Source organism: Thermobia domestica, chromosome 6 (genome assembly GCF_964235325.1).
Source record: "Thermobia domestica chromosome 6, izTheDome1.hap1.1, whole genome shotgun sequence".
Classification (NCBI taxonomy): domain Eukaryota; kingdom Metazoa; phylum Arthropoda; class Insecta; order Zygentoma; family Lepismatidae; genus Thermobia; species Thermobia domestica.
In genome coordinates this window covers 216951806-216969275 of record NC_137459.1, presented here as the reverse complement: position 1 = coordinate 216969275, position 17470 = coordinate 216951806, and the positions used below count along the sequence as shown (strand labels likewise).

The 17470-nt window shown below is 36.3% G+C and overlaps 1 pseudogene; it reads right to left on the bottom strand.

Annotated features, from left to right (window-relative positions):
* Positions 1 to 15153: 15153 nt before the first annotated feature.
* LOC145687457 (NADH-ubiquinone oxidoreductase chain 4 pseudogene) lies at positions 15154 to 16525 on the bottom strand (annotated as a pseudogene).
* Between the last annotated feature and the right edge of the window lie 945 nt (positions 16526 to 17470).

Below are 17470 nucleotides of genomic sequence, written 5' to 3'. Positions count from 1 at the left end.
GCCAAACCCTAGAAACTATTTGAACAATTCTGCCTGCTATTACACTAATCTTTATCGCCCTCCCATCCTTACGACTCCTATACTTACTAGACGAAATTCACCAGCCAGCAATTACTCTTAAAACAATTGGACATCAATGATACTGAAGTTATGAATATTCTGACTTCTCCTTAACAGAATTTGATTCTTATATAGTCCCTATCAATGAAATAAACCCTAATTCATTTCGTCTTCTAGATGTAGACAATCGCATCGTATTGCCTATTAATATTGACATTCGTATCTTAATCACCGCTGCTGATGTTCTTCACTCATGAGCTATACCCGCCTTTGGTATTAAAGCAGATGCTACTCCAGGACGTTTAAATCAAGTAGCAGCTAATATTACACGCACAGGCTTATTCTTCGGTCAATGTTCAGAAATTTGTGGTGCAAATCACAGTTTTATACCAATTGTTGTTGAGGCCTGCCCTCATTCAGTATTCATTAACTGAATAACAAAAATGATACAAGAACTTTCATTGGGTGGCTGAAAGTAAGCAAACCAAAAGATAGTAAAGTAACAAATACTCCCAATGGAAAAATTAGTTAAATTATAACGTAAGCATGTCAAGCTTAAATTACTACTTAATAGTATTTTTCTATCCCACAAATATCTCCCCTAAAATGACTCATATTATTTATTATATTTTCTTTGTGCTACCTTTTATTCGCATCTGTCATATATTTTAATTCAAATACACCTTATCCTTCTTTAGATAGCACTAACATTAAAAAAACAACCATAAACTGAAAGTGATAACAAATCTTTTTTCAACATTTGATCCCTCTACTTCAATTATAAACATATCATTTAACTTACTTAGAACAGTAATTGGACTTCTAATTATTCCAATCCCATTTTGATTCTTACCAGGACGGCCAAACATTTTATAAAATAAAATTACCCTAACCCTTCATAAGGAATTCAAAACTATTCTTGGACCCACTAGTGATCAAGGAAGAACCTTCCTATTTATTTCTTTATTCTCCTTCATCCTATTTAATAATTTTATAGGCCTATGCCCTTATGTATTTACCAGCTCTAGACATCTAACCTTCACATTAACTCTTGCCCTTCCCCTTTGAATAAGTTTCATAATCTACGGCTGAATTAATCACACTCAACATATATTTGCACATCTCGTTCCTTCTGGAACCCCGGCTCCTCTCATACCATTTATGGTATGCATTGAAATAATTAGTAACATAATTCGGCCTGGAACCCTAGCTGTTCGATTAATAGCAAATATAATTGCAGAGCATCTCCTCTTAACCTTACTAGGTAATACAGGCCCTTCTTTATCTCTCTCCATACTTTCATTACTAATAATTGGACAAATTACCCTTTTAATACTAGAATCTGCTGTTGCAGTAATTCAATCATATGTATTCGCCGTCCTAGTCACACTATATTCGAGAGAAGTTACTTATGTCAGCATCACAAAATCACCCCTACCACCTTGTTGATCAAAGCCCTTGACCACTTACTGGAGCTCTAGGGGCCTTAATTACAACCACAGGTCTCACTAAGTGATTTCATCAATATGACCCTTCCCTATTCTTCCTAGGCATACTAATTACATTACTAACTATAATTCAATGATGACGGGATGTAACTCGAGAAGGAACATATCAAGGATTGCACACTATACAAGTTACATTAGGTCTTCGGTAAGGCATAATCTTATTTATTATTTCTGAGGTATTCTTTTTCGTTTCATTTTTCTGGGCCTTCTTTCATAGTAGACTAGCACCAACAGTAGAAATTGGATCTTTCTGACCTCCAACAGGCATCGTTCCATTCAACCCAATACATATTCCCTTACTCAACACTGCAATTCTACTCGCCTCAGGAGTCACTGTAACATGAGCTCATCACAGATTAATAGAAGGTAACCACACTCAAGCCACCCAAGGTCTTCTACTCACAATTCTCCTTGGCTTATACTTCACTGCTTTACAAGCATATGAATATTATGAAGCCCCATTCACTATTGCAGACGCTGTCTACGGTTCAACATTCTTTATAGCAACAGGCTTCCACGGTCTTCACGTTATCATTGGTTCTACATTCCTAGCCACTTGTTTATTACGTCACCTTTTATCACATTTTTCTCCTACACACCACTTTGGATTTGAGGCTGCTGCCTGATATTGACATTTTGTAGATGTAGTGTGATTATTCCTTTATATTTCTATTTATTGATGAGGAGGTTAGCCTATTTAATATATATAGTATATTTGACTTCCAATCAAAAGAATCATTTAAATGAAATAGGCAATTAATACAGTTTTAACAACTGGTCTATTAACTATTATTATTTGCTTAATCGTTATAGCTATTTCAACCCTTCTTTCCAAAAAAGTTATTAATGACCGAGAAAAAAAAATTCCCCTTTTGAATGTGGATTCGACCCTAAGTCATCGGCCCGAATTCCTTTCTCATTACGATTCTTCCTTATTGCTGTAATCTTCCTCATCTTCGATGTAGAAATTGCCCTTCTACTCCCAATAACAATTACTATTAACAGCACTAATACATTATCCTGATCCCTCGTTAGACTAACATTTTTAGTAATTCTCCTAGTAGGCCTTTATCATGAATGAAATCAAGGATCTCTAACATGAGCCGACTAATAAGATGGGATAATAGTTAAATATAATATTTGGTTTGCATCCAAAAGGTGTTGCTGTCAACTTATCTCATAAGTAGGAAGCAAACAATTGCACTCAGTTTCGACCTGAACTTTTGGTCTCTTGACCCCTGCTTGTTAGTTGAAGCCAAAAAGAGGCATTTCACTGTTAATGATACTACTGGGCATTCCACACCCCAACTAAGGAGATGTGAATAATCAAGAAGAAGCTGCTAACTTTATCTTTAGCGGATTGTACCGTTAACATCTCTTAATATAAAATAATTATAACCCCCTTAGTATAAATATTACATTACCTTTTCGGGGTAAAAAAGAGAGTGCTCTTCTCAGGGAGTATATTTAGAGAAGATAATTCTTCTTAGTATCTTCAATACTATGCTTTCAGTATAAGCTACCTAAATACACAAATATAAAGAAGCAGAGGAAAATTGTAAAGATTAAAAAAATTAATAAATACATTTTAAATAAATTATCTTGCGAATGTTGAATTAATATTGAACCGTCCTTAAAACTACTATACATGCCTTGAGCGCCAAGACATTCTCTCCACCCTTGATCAGTGTTATTATAATATGCACCCCCCACATATAAAGGTAATTTAATAATATAATTTGTTGATAAATAAGGTAAAAATCATATACTTCCTATTATTGTAGAACTAAAATAAAATTTCATACACACTAAAGACTGTCCAATAGAATAACTTGATAATAAAATACCAATCCACAAACCTACTACACTTACAAGCAGGGCGCCTATTTTTAGGTGTAAAGGTAGAACAACACAATTAACAGCAGGAAAAATCAGTCAACTCAATGTTGCACCTCCTAAAATTGCCATCACTACCAATCCTAATATTCCCTTTACATATAACTCAACCTTCGTTATCGCTAATAGAATGAATATTAGTGCCCCCAAAGCCCTTGCCCGTTAAATAAAATCTTAAACGTACTGAATAACATACAGTTAAGCCTGTAGAAAAAAAATAATAAGAAATAGCTGACTACATTAATTGAAGACAAAGAAGAAATTTCCAAAATTAAGTCCTTAGAATAAAACCCAGCTAAAAATGGTATTCCACATAAAGCCAAGTTAGCTACATTTAAACAAGATAAAGTGAGTGGCATCTGACTTACAAGTGCTCCTATTCTACGAATATCTTGTGTGTCACCCGCACCATGAATAATTGCTCCCGCACATAAAAAAGTAATGCCTTAAATAAGGCATGTGTCAATAAATGAGAAAAACTTAATACAGGGAATCCTATAGACAAAATTATTATTATAAGACCAAGCTGACTTAAAGTAGATAAAGCAATAATCTTCTTTAAATCATATTCGTAATTAGCACCGATACCGGCTATGAATATTGTCAATCCTCATAATAAAAGCAATACATCTCCCATATAAACACTCAATAAAACGTCTCTAAAACGAATTAACAAATAAACTCCAGCAGTTACAAGTGTAGAAGAGTGAACTAATGCTGATACTGGTGTAGGAGCAGCTATTGCTGCTGGCAGTCACGCAGAAAAAGGAATTTGTGCACTTTTGTAACGGTGACGGTAACGGTGGAGGGTATTAGTGATTAAAATATGAAACAAAATTTTAATAACCTCCCGTTATCCGGAATCTCGGTAGCAGGAGCGCACGCTCCGAAAACAGTGTATCAAGAAATAATGAATAAGAATACCAATATTAATACTACAACACTCTTGGGTCGTAATCGACAACTTACCATTCGAGCCTTCAATACAAATATCCACAATGTTGTAATTCACGAAGTTGTCAGACGTAGCGTGGACGTAGAGAGATGATGCAATCTAGACTCAGAATTCTCAGAATACAATTGCGTAAACTTGCTATTAAAAACCATATGTGTTTATTTACTATATTTGTTTCTATAATACCACATTCTATCACAAAAAAGTATTCATATACACAATAGATAATGCTCACCACAAACGATCAATCTTTTAACGTAAATAGTAGCTACAATAATGACTCGGTAACGTCACTCACTTCAATTATTGATACCGTTCAACATAACACTGAGATTGACAAGTAATTAAAAGAAACATGATATTTAGAACAATGAAACACACAAAATACTATATACAACAAAAATAATAATAATACATGCAATAAAGTTTCTCTACTATTTAGTCTTTTCAGAATAAAGGAAAGTCCAGACGACAGTAGCAAATTATGTTATTTCGAATATCTAGAAAGAAGTTTGATCTCTTATTTATATTTGTATTTGCTATTTATTTATTATTTTTAATTACTTTCTTTTGCACTGAACTATTATATTATACTTGCCACTTGATATAATTGTTTCTATCTTCCGTTCTGTCTTTGCCTGAACAGATGATTCACTAGTGAAATACTAATTTGAATGCAAAGTGACTAACTGACTGACACTTGATAGTCGCGACTGGCGAACTTTTATTTAAATTGAATTCAACTTATTACTGATATTTCAAACATTCTTCACAGATAAATATGTTAGCTAGCACAGTTTTCAGAAATAATGCAGTTATTTAACGATGTTATATCACTACTGTGGTTGTTAGATATTTTTATAGCTATAATTTGAAGTAATATTCCGCTATTATATAGGCCTATATCAAATATAGATTGATTTTGTTTTAAGCGCTTTTTATGTATATATGTTTCAAACTTGAGCTTACGACTAAAATAATTCAATACAAAGGAATGCGTTCATATTGTGCGCTCATTATATGCACGACGTTCTATATTTACTGATCCTTTAGAGTGTCTACAAGTTATTAACTTCTACTAATATTGACTGGCGCAAGAAACTTTATATTTACTTTTTGTAGCACTGATCTGTAGTATCCAACAAAATAGATTAGGTCATGAGTGAGGTATTTGAAATGAATATTATATCGGCTTACATAAATAATGTATCAATATTGTAGATTTACTTTTTATATGCGCATATGTTTTTACAGTAACATCAAAAGAATTCTATAAGGTTACGAATGCTAAGCATGCTTTAGTGTGTCGTATACCGTATACACATATCACCTGTTTTAATTCTTTTCGTTGACATTAGTACATGACATGCGATGTTTACTTGCAGGGTCTTGCTTTTTCACGAACACGGCTTACTTGTTATCTTTAAACATGTTCAGTTTTTCTTACCTCGATCGGCAGGTGAAATTACATGTTTACGTTTTATTGTCCTCGTACGCTTCTCACTGGATTATTACTTCACTTATTTTTCCGCTGCATTTCTCTTCTTCTCTATCTGCCTGCAACCTGCTCCTCACACTGCTGTCGATTTACCCTGCTGCTCCCTGATCATGTGTTGACAGTGTTGCCAGTGAAGTTTAGACATTGGTGGAGTTCAGAAGGTTACTGAGCGGAGCGCTCAGTCACACTGCTCGAAGTGAGCGAAACGCAAAACTTGCGAAAACAACGGGTACACGAATGCTGATGGGGCAGCGTGTCCTGTCACATATGGCGTCCGAATAGGTTGATCCCTGCGCCGTCACTAAGCATTCACAGATTAACTCACTTAGTTCCACAGATAACTTATAAGAACAAGATAATACGCAAACAAATGAAACCTGACACACACTTATATACATATATACACAATATTTCGAAATATGTACAGCCCGCAATCTATTCGCAGTATTCATCAGGCAAGTCCTTCAAAAGTTGACTGGCACAATGTTCCTCTGCCTTCTTCCGCCATTTCCAGTATTCTTCCTTAGTGGGCTTCCACAATTTACACTGATGTTCGGATCGGTGTCCTATAGATTTTCCATTGTTCGGATCAATCAGTTCCACAATCTTAAGACTTGGCTTACGAACACATAAGTATGGTCCTGAGTACAGATCGAACATCTTCTTTATCTGCTGTGCTGCTGCATCACTGACGGGATGTGCCCTGAGGAATATAAGATCGCCTACATTAGCGTGCCGATCCGATGTCATTTTTTCGTTGGTACGTTGATTCTTCTTCGCTATCTGAGACTTCTTACGGTGTGCAATCATAAGTAGCCGATTGTCCCACGAATTTCCGTCTTCATCAGTCTCCTCTTGGAACAGTCGTTTCATCACAGGCGTTACATCCTTCACGTTTAGATGTGCTTGGACTGGAGCAACGTTCAGATTCTCTACAATAGTATAATTTAGTAACATAACGATATTCCACAAGTGCTTACTCCAATCCACATGTTGTCCAGCACAATACAACCTCCAAAGCCTATTCATTTCCTCTCCACGGGATTTGCTTGAGGATGGTATGGTGTGGTGTGATATACTTTAATTCCTTTATTAGCCATTGAACCTAAGAACTTACTGGATACAAAACATGGACCGTTGTCACATATAATGGCGTCCGGAATACCTAAATGCATAAAATACAAATCCAGGCACCTCAGAATTGCAGCAGTTGTAGCTCGTCTCATTGGGTATGCTACTAAATGCCTGGTAAACACATCCATGCACGTGCATACATATGCCATGTTTGACTTGCTGGTTGGAAGTTTCCCTACTACATCAACTGATAGTAACTCTCGGGCTCTCGAAACGGTGACTGACTGTAACTTCCTTGAGAGAGGATGAGGATCAGCTTTGTGTCTCATACACAATACACAATTGCGGATGTATTGTCGAACATCAGTATACATGTCTTCCCAAACGAAATTTTCTAGAAGCATCGTGTGTGTCTTCGCATATCCAAAATGACCCCTGTCATCATGGTAACATCTGAGTACTCTCTTTACTAAACTTTTGGGTACAACTATCCTCCATTTATCTTTCAAATGAAAATCACGTTTTAACAGCACACCTTGTTGGATCTTATAATACAGTCGTACAGATTTTCCCCAACTTATTTCTGGTACATTGGTCTGATCTTGCTCCAGAGCATCAATATACTTCATTAATCTTGGATCTTCACGTTGGTATTGCTTCCTATCCTCACTGGTCATATTTGCTAAATCTCCTGGAAGGACATGAAAATTGAAAATTGTAACAATTCTAGGTGATTGGCATACGGTGATACGAGACAAAGTATCCGCTGCTACGTTGGTTACTCCAGGTATGTATTGGATTTCCAACTCCACATCTTGCATTTCAATACACCAGCGATACAGCCTGGTATTCCAATATTTTATGCTCTTAAAATGCACTAAAGCTTGATGGTCAGTTTGTACGATCACATGATGCCCTATTAATAGATTACGCCATTTTCTAATAGCTTTCACAACACCCAACATCTCTATCTCGGTAATGGTATAGCGAGATTCGCAAGGCTTAAGTATGTGTCCAGCGAAACCAATAACTCGTTTCCCATCTTCATAATCTTGTGTCAAAATAGCTGCAGTCCCAATAGTCGAGCCGTCGACTATGATAATGAAGTCTTTTGACATATCTGGATGCACCAAAAGTATATTTTTACAAATCTCATGTTTTATTTCCTCGAAACAATTCGTACGTTCAGGCAACCAGGTCCATTTCTTCCCTTGTTTAAGCAGCTGGTATAAAGGTGCTGACTTACGAGCAAAATCATGTATAAACTTGGAGCACCAGTGGAAAAATCCTAAGGTCCGTTGCAATGTTTTAATAGTTGTAGGCCTTGGCAATGACTTTACCAGATCCAAGTACTCTGGATTTTTCGCTATTCCTACCGGTGTTACCACAAAACCTAAGAAATTTGCCTCAGATACCATAAATGTGCATTTCTTTAAATTGACTGTCATATTTGCTTCCTCTAACTTATACAATACTTGGTCTAACAACGCGATGTGAGCTACTGGATCAGTCCCTGGAATTAAAATGTCATCTATATACAGTAAGATCTTTTCAAGAATAGCAACTCCCAACACTCTCTGTAACGCTGCCATTAAACAAGCTCCACCATTCTTGTAACCAAAGGGTACTCTGCAATGCCGGTACATCTGGCCTTCAAAAGAGAATGCTACAAGATCCCTACAATCTTCAGTTAACTCGATCTGGCAGTAGGAATGCACCAGGTCGAGGGACATTGCACAGGTCATCCCATTAAATCTTGCAAAGAGGTCATCGAGGCGTTCGACCTTCAGATTTGTCAAAGATACGAATTTATTAAGTTGGACCAGATCAAGGCAGACTCTAACCTCATCCGAGTTCTTCTTTCTGACTATTACCAGAGGATGATGATGTTTTGACACTGCAGGCTCAATGATACCTTGATGCAACCATTTTTGGATCTGCTCCCTTGCCTTATCTCGATAACACAGTGGAATTGGGTACGGTCGTTTCACAATTGGATCTTCAGTGGTAACTTGGATGGTGTACTTAAACTTGTTACATTTTCCTGGGAAATGGGCGAAAATTTTTCTTCTCTTCATCAGCACATTGAACAACATTTCCTTGTGTTCCGGAGCAATAGGAGTTTTCTGTACCACTTCGCTCACTTCTTCTAGGGTAGCGTACAGACTCTCTTCAGTTTCTTTTTCCCTGACTTCCACTCTCTTTGGACAGCAAGCCGAACATTGAATCTTCTGAACAAGCGGGTCATACAAAGATTCCACAATAGCTTGATCCTTTATTTGTGCCAGCGTAATTCGTCTTAGGTTGCAATTGCCTTAACCTAGCTTCATCATACGAATCTTCTTGTTGCATCAATACGCTGTTCCACTGATTTAAAACTTCTTTCAGATCTTCGCGATCGCATCCACATACCTGTGAGCCGCATACTTCCTCTGGATGGCATTCGCATTCACTCCATTCTTCCTCTAGGACGTTTACAGGGAGATGGTAATTCACACTCAACTCATTAATCATATTATTACACGTTTCTTCCTCCTTCGCTTGAACCATGGGTACTACGACTTCTTGTTCCCCAGTTTGAATGGTTACCATGCCATTTCAAAAATTCATTCTGACTTGAAACTTGCTCATGTAATCACGACCCAGTAGAAGATCTTGGTTGAGCCCGTGGACCACAAAAGCTCGAACATCCGTTTGTATTCCCTTAATTGTCACAGGAAGATATACTTCTCCTTTCACCATTTTCTTCCTTGTTCCACTATAATCGACAAGAACTACGTGGGGTGCTGGTTTCAATTTCGGATGTGATATAATCTTCGTAACCTTTCTCCATAACTCTAAACTACACAACGTCACCTCAGCACCGCTATCAACAAGTGCTTGTACAACTTCATCCAACACACTCACTCGTATGATACCAGACCATTCTTTTATTCGTTTAAAGTCAGTCTTCACGTCATCAATATTCTCACAATCTGTGTTATACTCCCACTCTTGTCCAGCTATACATTGAAATTTAATTCGAAAAATATTTATTTCATTCCTACACTCAATCTCACGTACACATAAAGGACTATATACACCACTATACACTTCCTCAGGTATATCCTCACTTACACTTTTCTCATGGGTCTTCTCACAACACAAATCGTACCTACCTCCGACCCGCGAGGTGGATACTTCATTTAGTTTTTTGAATCTGGACTTCCCCGAGGATCCAAACGGTGCTGAATATCCTCTTGGGAGGATCTCGGGTCATCTCTTTCATATTCTTCGTGTGTGGACCACTTCCTTTCTGGCCGTCTTCTTCCTCTCCAAGAACGTGCACGACCACCTCGTCTGCCGCGTCGATAGTTCCCGCGTCCTCTTGCACCATCTCGTCCTTCGTACGGTGATTCTTCTCTTCTGTTCGCAGGCTCTGTCTTGTTATCCTCCTGGTCCTTCCTTATAGCTCCTACCTTAGCTTTACGAGTAATCACATCTTCGCCATCCTCCCATCTTCTAGCACCATCTCTTCCTGTCTTCCGTCTTGCTTCCCATGTGTCATGAATCAGTTCAAGTCGTCGGACTGTTTCAAGAATTTCTGCTAACTCCTGGCCTCGTGATAAAACCAACTGTCTCTGATACTGAACTGGTAGCAAGGTTATGATAGTGTTGCAAATCTGGGCTTCAGTGCTCTGTGAATCCAAGTCCCTAATCTGACAGAATCGATTCGTAACAAAACGTTCAACACTCCCGTCAACCTTAGGGTTGAATGGTACAGTCTTAAGGCGCGTTAGCTTAGCACATGTCACATCTTCTGAATGATAGTGCCTTAAGAACATTTGCTTGAAGTCGGCATACGTGAGGAATTTGTTCACATTAGAATAATACCATGATAGCACTGCGTCTCTTAGTACGAACGGTAATACCTTAAGCGCCTGACTAGGTCGCACACCCATTAGAGCACACTGTCGCTGAAATTGTATGATAAATGCTTGAGCTGACAAATCACCTCTCTCTGGTGGATAGTGCGTGAATGATTTTATATCCGTCAATCGCAATTTCAGTTCCTTTTCGTCTTCTTCCTTTTCCATTTCATCCCTGTAGTCCTGAGCTGCTTCCGAATAGACTCCGCGACGGTTCGTTAGTCTTCTGGCGTTTTCATTCTCGTTACCGTTAGAAGGAAGCTGTCTTCTTTGTCGGTTCCTTTTTCTTTCCGTCTTCGGGGACCATCCATCTTCTTCTGAATACCCGCTCTCATCAGACGAACTGGTCTTGATCCGTCTCCTTCGTCTTCTCCGATAACTTGGGTGCACCTCAGGTTCCTTGCTCAGAGAAGCCGCCGTACTATTGAGGGCACTTCTTCCACAGCAGGTACCACTGGAATCACTTCTATTGCGCCTTCCATCTAAGCTTGGAGATTGAGCAGAATTGTATGGCCGCTTCACTTCTGTTTCCTCTTCTACGCCTGAACTATGTCTTCGCCATTCCTCCTCTATCCTTTGTTGAAGTGACGCGATTGCTACCTCCTGACAAGCCAACTTTTCTTGTACTTTCCACAGTTCCGAAGTGTTTTGCCACATGACAGCCTTCGACTGACTCACTTCCGCGCGACAGTCTTGCAGTTGATTATTTATCACCGCGTTGGCTCTAATTACTTTTGCAGAAACCTCTTCTATCACCTTTCTACATTCATCGGTCTTCTGTAGGACTTTTAACTCTTCTTTGGCCAAACGATCTTCTATCTGTGCGGTAGTCATCTGCAACACCTCATGTTTCACATCTGCAATCTCATCCTGCATCCTGTCCTGACATTGTGCCATACCTGTAACACAGCTCTTCGATACCTGATCGATTCTTCAATTTACTTCTTCAAATTGCTGACTCACCTTTTTCTCTGTTAGCATTGCCACTTCCTCGAGTTTACAGACAGTATTCTTCAAATCTTGAATCTCCTGCTGAGTTCCATCCATCTTTCGTGACAATTCACTTACCTGTTGAATTAACACGGCGCTCGTCCTGTTACACTTCTTGCTAACTTCTTCAATCTTGTTCTCCAATTGCTCTCTACCATCCCGTAAATCCTCCTGAATGACCTTCATCTCAATCTGAAAATCTTCCTTCATCTTCGATCTCAACTCACATTGTCCCTTTTCATTATACTTCTCAAACATTCGGATAAGCATCTGCTCCATTGCATCCAAAGACAAACTTCGTTCTCCCATCTCCATCACCTTACGTGGTTTGCACTGTCCGCACTTCCATAATGCTTCAATAGGTGCATCATCTTCGAGTTCATTTTGAGCATTCCATTCTTCCTCTGTCATCTGACTACACACGCGGTGATACCAGCGATCACACAGACAACATTGTACATGATACTCATCTCTAGCTGAATCCTCACAACACACTACTTGATCTGAGTCTGACATGGCCGCACCACCAGATTCGCTTGCATTTGCACTGTCTCTTTCTCGATTACGGCGATTTCCACCCATGTTCACTTTTTTTTACGAAGAAGTAAACTACACAACTAGCAGTCCACGAAAATCACACTCTTGATTGCAACTATTTTTCACAAGCGTTTAAGTCTCATAATCCAAAATGTAACGGTGACGGAAACGGTGGAGGGTATTAGTGATTAAAATATGAAACAAAATTTTAATAACCTCCCGTTATCCGGAATCTCGGTAGCAGGAGCGCACGCTCCGAAAACAGTGTATCAAGAAATAATGAATAAGAATACCAATATTAATACTACAACACTCTTGGGTCGTAATCGACAACTTAACATTCGAGCCTTCAATACAAATATCCACAATGTTGTAATTCACGAAGTTGTCAGACGTAGCGTGGACGTAGAGAGATGATGCAATCTAGACTCAGAATTCTCAGAATACAATTGCGTAAACTTGCTATTAAAAACCATATGTGTTTATTTACTATATTTGTTTCTATAATACCACATTCTATCACAAAAAAGTATTCATATACACAATAGATAATGCTCACCACAAACGATCAATCTTTTAACGTAAATAGTAGCTACAATAATGACTCGGTAACGTCACTCACTTCAATTATTGATACCGTTCAACATAACACTGAGATTGACAAGTAATTAAAAGAAACATGATATTTAGAACAATGAAACACACAAAATACTATATACAACAAAAATAATAATAATACATGCAATAAAGTTTCTCTACTATTTAGTCTTTTCAGAATAAAGGAAAGTCCAGACGACAGTAGCAAATTATGTTATTTCGAATATCTAGAAAGAAGTTTGATCTCTTATTTATATTTGTATTTACTATTTATTTATTATTTTTAATTACTTTCTTTTTGCACTGAACTATTATATTATACTTGCCACTTGATATAATTGTTTCTATCTTCCGTTCTGTCTTTGCCTGAACAGATGATTCACTAGTGAAATACTAATTTGAATGCAAAGTGACTAACTGACTGACACTTGATAGTCGCGACTGGCGAACTTTTATTTAAATTGAATTCAACTTATTACTGATATTTCAAACATTCTTCACAGATAAATATGTTAGCTAGCACAGTTTTCAGAAATAATGCAGTTATTTAACGATGTTATATCACTACTGTGGTTGTTAGATATTTTTATAGCTATAATTTGAAGTAATATTCCGCTATTATATAGGCCTATATCAAATATAGATTGATTTTGTTTTAAGCGCTTTTTATGTATATATGTTTCAAACTTGAGCTTACGACTAAAATAATTCAATACAAAGGAATGCGTTCATATTGTGCGCTCATTATATGCACGACGTTCTATATTTACTGATCCTTTAGAGTGTCTACAAGTTATTAACTTCTACTAATATTGACTGGCGCAAGAAACTTTATATTTACTTTTTGTAGCACTGATCTGTAGTATCCAACAAAATAGATTAGGTCATGAGTGAGGTATTTGAAATGAATATTATATCGGCTTACATAAATAATGTATCAATATTGTAGATTTACTTTTTATATGCGCATATGTTTTTACAGTAACATCAAAAGAATTCTATAAGGTTACGAATGCTAAGCATGCTTTAGTGTGTCGTATACCGTATACACATATCACCTGTTTTAATTCTTTTCGTTGACATTAGTACATGACATGCGATGTTTACTTGCAGGGTCTTGCTTTTTCACGAACACGGCTTACTTGTTATCTTTAAACATGTTCAGTTTTTCTTACCTCGATCGGCAGGTGAAATTACATGTTTACGTTTTATTGTCCTCGTACGCTTCTCACTGGATTATTACTTCACTTATTTTTCCGCTGCATTTCTCTTCTTCTCTATCTGCCTGCAACCTGCTCCTCACACTGCTGTCGATTTACCCTGCTGCTCCCTGATCATGTGTTGACAGTGTTGCCAGTGAAGTTTAGACATTGGTGGAGTTCAGAAGGTTACTGAGCGGAGCGCTCAGTCACAATGCTCGAAGTGAGCGAAACGCAAAACTTGCGAAAACAACGGGTACACGAATGCTGATGGGGCAGCGTGTCCTGTCACACTTTTTGTAATTGCTGCCAAAATAATCAAACTAGAAATAATTACTATCTCATTTTTATTTAAAACTCTATGCTAATAAAAGACATAATTTCAACTTCCATAATTCAATATTCAAGCAATAGCTAATAAAATTGCTACGTCTCCAATACGATTAGAAAGGGCAGTCAACATACCTGCATTATAAGACCGCACATTTTCATAGTAAATAACTAAACAATATGATACTAATCCTAAGCCATCCCAACCAAGTAGGATTCTAATTAAATTAGGAGAAACAATTAATAAAACTATTGAAAGAACAAATATTAACACGAGCATAATAAACCGATTAAGATATCGCTCGGATCCTATATTCTGTTCACTGTAATAAATTACTATTCTAGAAATATAAAGCACAAATCTTATAAACATAAATGATATTCAGTCAAATAGAAGAGTTATAATAATTTTATTTCTATTAAAAGAAATAACTTCTCACTCAATAAATACACTATATCTATTGATTAAAAAACTCAAGCCTATTGTGAATAAAAGAATACTTATTCTATTTAAAAAGGCAAATCTAGTAACACAAATTGAAAAAGGTCAAACCATGGCCTAAGGGCAATTAAACCTTCTTTAGTTCCACAAACTAAAATTTTATTCTAAACTACTCAAGCAACTACAACCATAAGAATCTCGGACCTGCAAAAAAAATAATAAATTTAAAGGCAACCAATGTAATATCAATAATAAATATTCTCGCACACTTCCTCCTCAACAAGAATATAAATTAGAATAAGGCATTCCATGTTGAGTATATGAATATAAATATAGTCTATAGGCAGCTCTAAAAAAAGAAAGTAAAGCCAACCCTAATATACTCAATCAAGATCAACCAACAATTCTATTTAACAAACTAATTTCTCCTAATAAATTTAATGTTGGTGGTGCAGCTATATTAGCAATTCTTAATAAAAACCATCACAACCCTAAACTCGGCATAAAAGACAGTATTCCTCGATTAATTAACAGTCTTCGACTTCCTAGGCGCTCATAAGAAATATTTGCAAGGCAAAATAATCCTGAAGAACATAGACCGTGGGCAATTATCAATGTAAGAGCACCTCTAAATCCTCATAGTCCCATCGTTAGTAAGCCTATCAACCAACACTAAGCCTATATGGGCAACAGAAGAGTAAGCAATTAAAGACTTTATATCAACCTGTCGTAAACATACCAATCTAACTGATCAAATACCCACAACTCTAATACCAAATCAAATTAAATTTATACTTACAGCTACATTTTCTATAAAATACATAATACGTAATAAGCCATATCCTCCTAACTTCAATAAAACTCCTGCCAAAATTATTGAGCCACTCACAGGTGCTTCAACATGTGCTTTAGGTAGCCAAAGATGAACCAGAAATATAGGCATTTTAATTAAAAAACCAACAACTAAAGCAAAATATCATATATAATATGTAATTCCTAAATCTATTACACTTCTCATATTAATTATCAATAAGCTACCCTTAATATATTCCAAATAAAAAATACCAATCAAAAGTGGAAGTGAAGCAAACAAGGTATAAAATAATAAATATATACCTGCCTGTACCCGTTCGGGTTGATAGCCTCAACCCAAAATTAAAAATAATGTAGGAATTAAAGAACCCTAAAAAAAGTAAAATATAAACAATCTAGAAGAAGAAAATCTCAAGTAAAGTAAAATAAGTAATAGTAAAACTAAACTAATAAAGCTTGCACTATAAAATGAACTTCTCAACACACCTTCTCTAGCCATAATTATAAGGATAACAATTCAAATACTTAATAAAATCAATGAATAACTCAAACTATCACTCCACAAGTAATAGCCTACCTCCCAGGGAACCAGCCCTATACTATTTCTTATTATAAATAAAAAACAAATCCCAATAAGACAAAACTGAACAACTCACCATAATTTAAAATTAAAACCTAAAGGTATCAAAAACAACATAAATATTAAATATTTTAGCATCGTAGCACAACTAAAGAATTCAAATAATCACCTCCATGAGTTCGCACAATAGACACCAAAATTGATAGTCCTAGGCTACCTTCACAAACGCTAAAAGTTAGAAACAATAAACAAAAATAATTTTCAACATACAGGCTACCTAAAGAATAAGATAGAAGTAAAAAACTTATCAACACAATAAATTCAAGTCTTAATGAAACCATCAGTAAATGCTTACGCTGCACAACAAAACAAGCTATTCCTAAAATAACTAGAAAACAAGAAAACAAAATAAATAATATTTTCATAAGCTTTTATAGTTTAATTAAAACGTTGGTCTTGTAAACCATTAATGAATAAAATTCTAAAAGCACCAAGAGAAAGTGCAAACTTATCTTTAGTCCCCAAAACTAATATTTTAATAAACTACCTCTTGAAATTAAAATAACCTGAATATTGCTTATAATCTTAGTAGTTTTAAGATTCATTCTAATTCAAATATCTCACCCCCTATCAATAGGGTAAATGCTTATTGTTAACACTATTACTACCTGCTTAATTATTTCAAGTATAAGAGAATCTCCTTGATTTTCCTACATTCTATTCCTAGTTTTTCTAGGAGGTATGCTAGTTTTATTCATTTATGTTACAAGACTAGCATCAAATGAAATATTTACTTTAACACCTAACCTTTTCCTACTAATTTCCTTAGCTCCACTCTTCTTAACCCTCATAATAATTATTGACCCTCTTATGCTCCCAAATATAATTTCACTGCCAGATCCACATCACTATACAACTAATTACCAAGAAATTCCCGGTATAAAATTTTATATAACATCAATCTTAATAAATACTATTATATTAGCAACATATCTATTTATTACACTAATTGCAGTAGTATGGATCACTTCACTATACCAAGGCCCTCTTCGGCCCTCTAAGTCATATGTCAACACCAATTCG